This window comes from Lytechinus variegatus, chromosome 13 (genome assembly GCF_018143015.1).
Source record: "Lytechinus variegatus isolate NC3 chromosome 13, Lvar_3.0, whole genome shotgun sequence".
Taxonomy (NCBI): Eukaryota; Metazoa; Echinodermata; class Echinoidea; order Temnopleuroida; family Toxopneustidae; genus Lytechinus; species Lytechinus variegatus.
This window is the reverse complement of record NC_054752.1, coordinates 34,265,050-34,276,436: the sequence shown is the minus strand read 5'-3', so window position 1 is coordinate 34,276,436 and position 11,387 is coordinate 34,265,050.

The window sequence follows — 11,387 nt, the reverse complement described above, 5'->3', positions numbered from 1 at the left end:
CCAACTGGTGTCAGTTTTAACACCACAGTTTTTACAGTGTACGATTTTAGGGTAACGTTCAGGTCTTTCTTTTTTATTGTTATACCTATTTTCTGTTATTGTTGGAACTGAGCAGCCACAGATTCAGTGACAGGATTGTCAATGTCTTTTTTCATAATATTCATTTTCGATTATATTTTTTTCCTTTATTCTTTTTAAAAGATACCATTGGAAATTACCATTAGTTCATGGATTACTAATAGTGTTTTCAGTTTCTTAATATTTTGAAATCATTCATTTTCCATGAAACCACTGCAACAGTCTCAAAACAGATTGCATGTGGTTTTGCTTTAATTATTCACGAGTATGGTGCCGTCTCGTAAGACTATGCAGAAATGATAAAAGTAATTTTTCTGGTCACGGCAGGTAATAAATTGGCATAGATTGTAACCATGGCAACTATAGGAATATATCTTCGTCTTGATTGAAAAAAAGTGTGACTTCATATTCTCTCAGCACCCACCCCTTCGTCCCCCTCTCTCTCTCTCTATTTTCCCTTTATCATCCTCACACTGACACTCATTTCTTCCCATTCATGTCTCCCCATCCCTTTATTTTTTCATTCCCATTTAACACATCATAGGCTTATATCATCAATTTAGTTTAATTATTTAGTCATTACGAATGACAATTTCTATTCTTTCTTCAGCACCTGAGCTCCATATGCAATATCTGTGCATTCTCTTATGCCATGAAGTCCTTTGCCATGGCATACTCTAATGCGCAATGGGAAAATGTATTTTGTTTCAGCCGTTTATGCATTGTTTTGTAAAGCCTCCTATCATTAATAACCCCGATATGTATATTTTTCAATATGGAGTACATTCTTTTAGAGCCGCATGTTTGACTCCAGGTATCACCATCCTAATAAAAACAAGAAGGCCAAAGATATTCAACCCAGGGTTTTAATTTGATATAGATAATTGACAAAAGTTATATGCCTATGATTCGCCATATGATTCTTTCGACCAAATTGGGAAGAAATATCACTTAGCTTTTGGAACTATTTGATTGGCAGTAAATGAAAGTCCTGTTTTACCATTTCAGGTGATGAATGGGATCTCGTCACTAGATGTTTTCAAACAAGTTGATTTATTTCCAAAATGAGCTGATCTACACAAGGGTGCCTTTCTGGTCCGATGTGAAATGTCAGATATTTTTCCTATCCACTGATGATATACAATTTAGTCCCCACAATTTCATCATTACTTTAATGACTTTTAAGTGCAATATTCACACATGTCTATGGGAAAATATTTACAGGCGTGACACCTCAAAATAGTATTCAGGTACACATTCATCCTATCACAACACAACCACCGCAGATAATACCCCTTAGCTTAGATTGATATAACTGTGCTTCGGTTAATAAACCTTCTTCCTTAAGAAGTCGTAATTCCATTTATCTCTTCCTTCAGAATCAATATTAATCTTTCCCAAACATTAATCCCAGTCAGTGTAGTATCAATTCCATGTGGGCTGACCTTTTTCATGTTTATAAAAAGATGTTCTTAAAGTCTACACATGTTGAAAAGTACACAGCAAAAACTGTGATGTTAACCGGTGTACATGGAGGACCACACCAGTTATTTTACACCGGTGTTAAATTGACAGTGTTAGTTTAACACCTACAGGTGTTATTGCAACACCTTTGGTTGTTACATTTACACTCTTTGGTGTTATGTTCAATCTCATGGGTGTAACTTTAACACCTCAGGGTGTGGTCCTCTATTAACACCAACTGATGTAAGTTTTAACACCACAGTTTTTACAGTGTACATTACGTTGGCCAATCTTCTTTCCCAGTTTCTTAGTCAAGTTGGTCTGTGTCAGTCACAAATATTCTGTATCAAATCATCTAAACATAATTTTCATTGCAAATTTTTAATACCATAATTGCTAGATCAGTTCTGCTCATGACTTTCCCTCAAATGATTAAAACTTACCAGTTATCACTATCAAAAATTATCAATGTTCCATTCATTTGCCAAGCCATAACAGATAGAACCAAATGCTTGTCTAGGTATATACTACTCTTCTCACATAGAGCTGAAAATCCTCATTATATATTCCCCTATATCCATCGCATACTCTTCATTTTATAAGCACATACCCCGTGTATTCTGCTAGATTAAGAATAAGTTATTTCCCTCTTTTCTCCCCCTCCGTTGCCCTCCAAAATGATAGGCTAAAAGACGTGAAAGGATAAAGCTAAGTAAAATAGACTCGATCCCCTCAAGTCTCTCGCACTATTTCCAGTTGATCTAATACATTTTCCGTCTCCATCGAGGAAATTTTTATCCCAAAGTGGCGCTTTAGAGAATGGATATGACATTAAATCCATATGGGTACATACTCCAGGCATATAATGGTATTTAGACGTTGGCATGGAGAGTGTCCGTCGTCTTTATTATTTTTTTTCGTTCTTCAGCGCCTTGAAAAGCATTTCATTGATCATGCTCAATTTGGAGAGGAAGGAGAAGGTGGATGATCTTGGGAGGGGTCAAACAGACATTTTTGTTCTTTTAAGGCGGTTTTCCACTAGGGCGCGGACAAGACCAGGAAGGGTTGCGGAAGCTACTTTTGTCATTTCGGCATGCTGTCCGCAACCAAATTCCGTAAAAGATTATGCAAATGATCTTGTCCTAGGACACAACCAGGACTGTCTGCGTATTGTCGTAGGTCACTCCTGGGACTGTCCTAGGACAAGATTATCTAAATAAATTTGTCGGCGTTCGGTGCGGACAGCATGCAGATCGTATTAGGACAGAACCGGAGACATTTAGGACAACGTCACGAGTGTAAATTCAAGGACTAGGACAATCGGACAACTTGCGAATACTCCATGAAAATTATCATCTATGTATTTTTTTATGAATTTAGGGGTGTTATCTTGGTTTTCTTCGACTACAAAGACTATATAGGATTTTCTTTTATTTCAAATCAAATTGCATACATTGGTGGACATCCCAGGGGGACAGGGGCGACGCGTCCCCTCACTTTTTGGAAGGGGGGCATTTGATATCAAATGCCCCCCTCCCCAATATTTGGAACGAGAAAAAAAATTAAAAAAATGGAAAGAGAGGGAAAAGAACCAGAAGGGAAAAGAGAAGAGAAAACGAAGAGGAAAAACAAGAGGAGAAAGACGAGTGAATTATATAAGATGGGGGGGGGGGATTTCATGTCACTATGTTAAATTTTCGCTCACGCTTTGTGCCCGCATTGCCTAATCTATGAGATGTATAACTTGCTCAATAGACTTATATTGAGCTTAAAAGATCAAGTTTTGAAGTAAATATACAAAACATTTCTCGGAAATTAAGTTTTCATTTTGTTTGATTTACAAATAGATTTTATAGTTTTCTATAAGATGACTATATTTTATGGTCTAAATATGAACATTTTCCGCTCGCGCTGCGCGCTAGCATTATTTGATTTGTCAAAAAACTATTCTCTTCGTGTATTCCATTTTTTTTTTTTAAATATCCCTTTTTAGGATGGTCTGATTGTGAATAGTATCAGCTAAAGCTGCTCGCTTGCATTTTGATTGGGGAGTTATGTATACCTGTATCAATTGTAACAAATTATGTTAAATTCCTCTTTTATGACAGTTTATTAAAATTTTCAGCTCACAGTTTGCGCTTGCATTATTTTTGTTAAAAATATATCAACCCATGTATCCTATTCATGACTACAAAATGTCCAGTTATCTGACCTTAATATCAATTTCGAGCCCTCATTTGATTAATAAGTCATGTAACAATATTTTCATGATTTCCTAATAATCATTGTCCGTTTTTTTTTTCAGAATGGAATATCGACAAGTTTCATATCTCGCTTAGGAAGATAGTCATCATAGTCATTTGAAGACAAACAATGACCTTAAAATGTCCCGATTGCTACTCAAAATATATGTAATGATAAAAATATAAACTTGAGCTTCGCACTCGCATCATTTATTAAGCGAGATCAATATCCAATTCGTAACTGCGCTTAAATACTTTTTTTTAGATCTGAAAATCAAATATATTTAGCTCCATCTTCGCGCTCTTATTATTGATATTATAATAAAGAATGTAATTGGAAGTTCCAGATTCTAGGTCCGGATCTAAACACACGCACGCATGTTTATTTAGATACGAATCTTGTGCCAGTTTCAGATCAGATTACCAAATATTATTATTAATGTAGGAATATTATCCATCTATCCAATTATCCATCCTTTTTCTGATTTACAAAACGTGATATGTCGAATTTCGTTTCGGCTCGCGCTTCGCGCTCACATCAAGTGTATAGTCATACTCCTTTCCTGTTCATGCTTTTAAAAGGTGCTTAGAATGCCCAGTATTTAGGTAGGAATGTAAAAAATGTTCAGCTCGCGCTTCGCGCTCGCATTATTTGATAGTTCAAATATGGAGGATAAAGGAAAGTGTGTTAGCGGTGTAATGTAGTATTCACTTTTTGAAAGCAGATTTTGTGCATTTTTATACATAACAATAAATTATCTCGGATCTTGATTTTTTTCAATTAAGGTAACTTTAAAAAGACTGCATATGTTCATAGCAAAGTCGGGGCTCTCTTTATAACATTACTTTCTTATAATTTTTCTACAATTTAATACATAATCATATATTACAACAGAGGAAGAATACAGGAAGTTAGGATGCAAATTGCATTCGACAGGCACATGCGGATCAAGGGCTGAGGTGGTCTTGCTCCCCCTTTAAAAAAATACAAACAGAAGAAAAATAAGTGAAATGGAAAGGGAAACTTAAAAAAATGATATGGTGGAAAAGAAAAAGGGGTGCCGTGCTGATGCGGCCCTCCTCTCCCTGCTGCTGGCTTACCCCTCCCAGTATTAAATAGATATACAAACAGAATCCAGTGTCTAATCGCCTTTGCCTCCTCTTGTACCAATTGAAATAGACTAAGTAAGAAAATGTAAATGGGCAATTCCAGGAGGCCGAATGCGAACGCTACGCCCTATTGACTGCGTAAAAATAGGAAAAATGAAGTAACCAAAGAAGAGGGGGGGGAAAGGAAGAAGAGTGAAGAAATTGACAGACCTGCAGACGGGGAGAATATCTGCATTTCAGCTAGTTCAATTTGTAGAAAATAATGGTCCATTTCACGCTTCATACTTTCAATAGTTTAATCATAAGAAGATTGTGCACGCTGTTCATTTTTTACGAAAAATACTTAGGTCTTTTCTTTTTCGTCCTTGATGTTTGAAAGAAGTGAGTTCGCGCTTCGCGCTCATATTTTATGTTTATGAGGAACATGCTCTGTGCACGACTTTTTTTCAGGAAGGCCTATTTTTTTGTAAAGAGTCGTGGTGTAGTGGTTCTGACTCCCGCCTTGTAAACGGAGAGTCGTGTGTTCGATTCTCACCGCGGTCTAAACCGTCCTTTGGCAAGACGTATTGCATACCTTGCCACTCTCTACCCAGGTGCTAAATGGGTACCCGGTTGGAAGCGAAAATTATTGTATGCTTGAATTTGCCAGCGCAATATTTAGACCGGGATAAATGCAAGGAATGCTTCCCAGGGTGTGGAAATTGTGCACTTTTCATGCGGGATTGAAATGAATCCTGGGGTAAATCGTTTTGCCCCTGCTGTAAATCGTTTTGAGCCGTTCTGATAAAAGCGATATTTATAAACTTGCTACCATTTATTATTATTTCTTATTAATGACACCTCATTCATGATCAAACAAAGTGCTTAAAATGTAATAGGAATATAAACTTGAATTTCAGTTTGGAATCTACACCTGTATTATTAATTTTGTTATGATATTTGTCCTATTTGTAAAGTCAAGCGCTGCCTATAAGGTCCTTTTTTCAGTCGAGTACATTAAAATAATCTAGTTCATAATCAAACGTTGCATGAAACATCTTTTTATGTTCAGTACAGAATAAAATAATCTGCTCACATCATCATGATCATTGCCAGTTTAACTATTGCAAGAAATATTTTAAAAGTCCACTTTTCAGATCAGTAGAAAATGCTTGAAATATTCCTTCTTCAAAGTGTAACCCCCCCCAAAAAAAAAAAATCAACTCGTGCTTTGCGCTCACGTAATTATGTTTAAAACACTGCTTGAAATACTAGGTTCTCAGGTTTGTTTAGTAAATACTAATTAGGCCCCTTGACCCCGTATTTCTTTACTTTTTGTAATTTTCTTGTCTTGTATTATCCCGTTGCCCCATCTAGTGCTTTTGCAAATGGTTTTTGCTACTTGTGTACTCGTTCCATACATATTAGCATTGGATCCACACATTCCTGAATCACTCCGCTTGCCTTCCTATTCCAGTCCGAACGTTCCTGAAACAGTCCGCTTGCCTTCTTATTCCTGTCCGCACGTTCCTGAAACTGTCCGCTTGTCTTCCTATTCCAATCCGCATGTTCCTGATAAAATCCGCATGGCTTCTTCTTTCCTTCTTGAAGCTGACCTGATTGCGGATGGTTTCCGGAAGACGCGGAAGGGTTTAGGAAGGGCAGGACATCATCAGGACATCGTCAGGACAGGGTCCCGAAGGTGTCAGGAATTCATTATCCGCGTCCAAATTTTGGTCTCGACCAAAATTTGGATGCGGACAAATTTTGATTTCCCGAACACCAGGAAGGGTTTAGGACAGCGTGCGGACACTCCTAGGAATGTCCAGATAGGTTGCGGAAGGGTCGCGGATTGTAATTATTACATTCCGCGTCTTGTCCTGACGCTGTCCTGGCCCTAGTGGAAAAGGGGTTTTTATGGACACGCCTATAAGATATTTGGCAGGATTTTGTGTGGGTTTGGTTTTACGTGGGTGCGTGAGGACGTGTGTGTATTTGGAGAGTGTGTTCAGTGTAAGTTAATTCTGATCCTTAGTTTGCGTTCAGTGTTAAGTAATTCTGATCCTTAGTTTGCGTTCAGTGTTAAGTAATTCTGATCCTTAGTTTGCGTTCAGTGTTAAGTAATTCTGATCCTTAGTTTGCGTTCAGTGTTAAGTAATTCTGATCCTTAGTTTGCGTTCAGTGTTAAGTAATTCTGATCCTTAGTTTATAGAACATGTAAAGCCCATAAGCGTGTACATTATTTTTTTTCAGTCTATGGTCACTGTTTTTAATGTGTTATTCAGACTTGAAATCCGAAATATGAAGTGTTAAATTGTTTGACGTTGTTTTGAAATATAATGTTTTCTCTGTTTTGTTTTGATAAAATCAGAATAAAACAGTATGAAATAGTGCATGAAATTGACCGCAAATTAATAAATGCCATTTTTAAAAACATATTCTCTCTATGGCCTATAGCTTTAACTGTGTATCAAATCACCCAATACAGAATCAAAACAAACTGGATTACAGGAATTTTAGCCAATAGCGCCCTTATCACCTTATAAAACACGACTGGCTTGCGTTGCAATTTACGGATAACAATTCAATATCCACAGTCAAAGGTAGCTTAACATTATAGTTCATTCTTCCAAAATATTTGTGGTAATCTTCAAATCATTTTAATGATATATAATTTAATGAGTAATATAACGATCTAATAATGTACCATTTGTGCTTTCCCCTTTACAGGGTCCATATTCATGTACATCAGATGAGCAGATGAAAAGTAAATGAGGACGGTATCATGACGATGATATTATGTGAGTATTTTCTATCAATATCTGCAGTTAAAATGATGAATAACAATGTTCAATAGATTGTTTTGTTTATCGGCATGACAGACGTCCGATCAAAGAGATTTTCACCGACCAATATTCCCAAGACGATTTTCCCCTTCTTGACTTCCTTTTCATTTATGTATCCTTGAGAAAATTCCCCGTGGTGTTTATTCTCATTTGTGTCTTTATACGTTAAAGATCGTCTGTACACTGCAAAACCACGAGCCCAAAATCTATACATTTTGTCATGTCCACACCAGAGACCAGTTTCATTTTGGTCTAACACCCGGTAGGGGTTTATACAACACCAATTAGTATTAAAACAGCATCGGTTTGATTCCAAACTGGTGTTGTTTAACACTTCACCAGCCCGATTCCTGGCTGGTGTTAAATCAACACCGGAGTTTTTGCAATGTAGCAGGCGTGGCATGGCTTTATATTGAATGTTGTTGTTACCGAATATTCCAATTGTCTGCCAGCCGCCCCCCCCCCCCCTCCAAAAAAAAATCCTTAGAGAAGAAAAAAAACATTTATTTCAGTGACATCATCTAGATGTGAAACAACAATGAAAAATGTTTTTCAAAAATGTTTATAGACTAGACCTACGAATAAGTGAGGATTTTAACCCTCTCCCAACCCCAACCCCCGCATCCTGACATGCAAGCTCTCCTCGGGACCTAAAATGAATAGGCTTAAATTCAGCTTGAGATTGTCATCACGCTGGAAGGTGAAAGTCTCGAGAAACGCGATATATTTAAAATAAGATTTTTGTGTTGACGGTGAATTAGAGCATGAATTGCCATGGATTTTGTCGGCTACTGAGGTTTAAAGAAAGCGTGCTTTTCAGAAAGGAAGCGAGGAATGCATCTCGTTCACTTAATCCTGATGATTTCGATACACAAGTGGAGCTTTGGTGCAAGCCAACCCGAGGGAAGCTTAACAAGAGAATCCGAGTTTTAGATCACGTTTTTCATAGGTACTTGAATTAACTCAGTTTTTGTAGATGATGGTATATTCCTTGAGTCACCGTGACGTATATTATCAAAGAAATGAAAACCCTTGTGATATAGCTTCACGTATATACTCACATTAGCTTTATCTATTCTTTAATGATAGCCTAAACAGTGATTCTATTTTTATCAACACCTTTTAGAATTCTGTCGTGTTTATTTCAGAATATAACACGAACAAAATAAATTACACTTATCATGAAAATGGATCAATTATTTAATGCTCGACAAGTTTCAAGTTATATTTCTACTTCCTTTGCGTGTAAAGCTGAATGTATGCAGATGAGCATTGTGCAGTTATGGATAATCTCTGAGATATTAAAAACTTTTCTTAACAGCTCCTACCCCCATTATTTATACGTCTCTCGTACTCCAAAAGTGTTTTTTTTTTCAGAGACATTAACTTAAAAAAATCGAGACTGTTTCGATCCATTGTATTTATTTCTGAATGGAAGGCCAATGGACGCAGGTGTGAATCCCTACCAATTATCCATGTTTATAATAAAACCGCCTCCTCGAAGCTCTTATTACCAAAGGATGTTTATTAATGTCACGGTCAAAGTTTTAACGAGAAGCCATTAGCAGTGAGAATATCAACCTTAAAGAAAATGCATAGGCGAGTTGAATTTGATCAGGGATAAGGTAAAATTGAAGGAGGTCAGAAAAATAGAGTGAGAAACGTGATGATAATGAAGATGATGGTGTTCACGAGGATGAGGAGGGGAAAGAAGCGGTGGAGGAGGAGGATGATGTTGTTGACGATGATGATGATGATGATGGTGGTGGTGGTGGTGGTGGTGGTGGTGATGGTCGTGGTGGTGATATTGTTAATGATGGTGATGACGAGGATGTAGAGGAAGGGAATAACACGAAGGAGGAGAATGGTGATGATGATGATGGCGGTGGTGGTGGTGATGATGATGATGACGATGATGATGATGATGATGATTATGATGATAATGATGATGATGATGATTATGATGATGATGATGATGGTGATGGTGGTGGTGGTGGTGGTGGTGATATTGTTAATGGTGGTGATGACGAAGGTAAAGAGGAAGAGAAAAAGACGGAGGAGAAGGAGTTTTCTCATAAATATAAACGTTAGGTATCTTATTCCTAAATAAGGGAGACCTGCCTCTCTCTATTGTATTGCTGTAAATGTTTTTATTATCTCATTTCACCTTGAGAAATCAAGTTTTTACTCTCTCTTGTGAGACAAAGTTGAAACACAGGAAAACCATTTTTTCCTTTTAAATTTAGTATTTTCGGTAGAGGAAATCTTGCAAGGCTCGTCAAATAAATACATTTTAGTCCGATATACCCCATCCCCCCCCCTCATTGGGGACCAATGGCTTTTTTTCTGAAAGATTACTAACCATGGTTGTATAAATAGAATGCATAATGTCTTATCTTCGTTTATTCAGAATACTTCGATCGTGTTACCTTTAAATGCCATCAAGTGCAGATGGAAAAAAAAATGTCAAATCTTTCGCTTGTTTTCGTCGCACGCTGTACAAAGATGTGCATACAAACATGAACAGTAATATGGACATGTAATGATTAATGTCTTGTGCCATGTGCATGCGCATCAATCGACAATTTCTATCCGAGCCAAGATGAAGCGATTCGGAGAGCGAATGTGACAAGTTATCCAGCGTGTTATGATCTTCACACGTGGACCGTACTAATTCTTACTGCATCAACATTTGCTAGAGCGTAAGCTTCGATGGAGATGAGATTCTTAATAGATTAGAAATGATAGATGCACGACGCCTTTTACTTCATTCTTTTTCTATCTTTCCAGTGTTTTTTTTTGAGGGGGGTATATTGTCACATTTCCTTTGTATATCTTTCTCCTCTTCTTCCCTTTCCATTTTATTTTTGTTTGACTTATCTTTTTTTTATTCTTCCACGCCCTTGTTTTTTCGTCTTGTTTCCTCTTCTTCTAATCAATTTTTCAACATTTTTTCTTTCATTCATTTATATATATCTATTTCATTTTAGCTCTCTCGTATATCTGTGCATTTCATATATTCTGTCCACTTTATTTTCTGTCACTTCTTTGAATTCTTATTCATTTTACCATTATCAGCAACTACAAATCGCTGAAGAGGTTTAGCTGATTTTCTTTTCTTGTATTAATTAAAAAGAAGATTTTCTCGTTACAACAAGTATCTTCACTGCAAATGTCTTTATGTCATTCCATGTTTCTGGATACTGAGAAATGGGAGATCTCTCCAAGAAATGTAAGAGAGAAAAACGTGATTTGATAATGCGAAGTAAGAGAGCATGTATTACCTCGTGTTTAATACACGATCGGATCGTGATTATCTCTTAATGATCGTTTAGCAATGCTTCCAAGCATGTTTCGCATCAGATGCAAAGTATACAAAGTATTAGAATAAATTCGGCCCGTGATATTGGTAGTTGATATCTTGAGGAGAAGATCACGTTTTGTTTAAAGTTTACTAGAGTCGAATGCATTTAAATACCCATATAGTTTGCACCTGAAAAGTCAATGACACCTCCAAACCTTTAAATACCCATATAGTTTGCACCTGAAAAGTCAATGACACCTCCAAACCTTTAAATGATACACATTAACTCGTGATCATGTCATAATTGTCATTTTTATGTCATTGCTCATTGATTGATCGAATTCCAGAGGTTTGATAAACAGC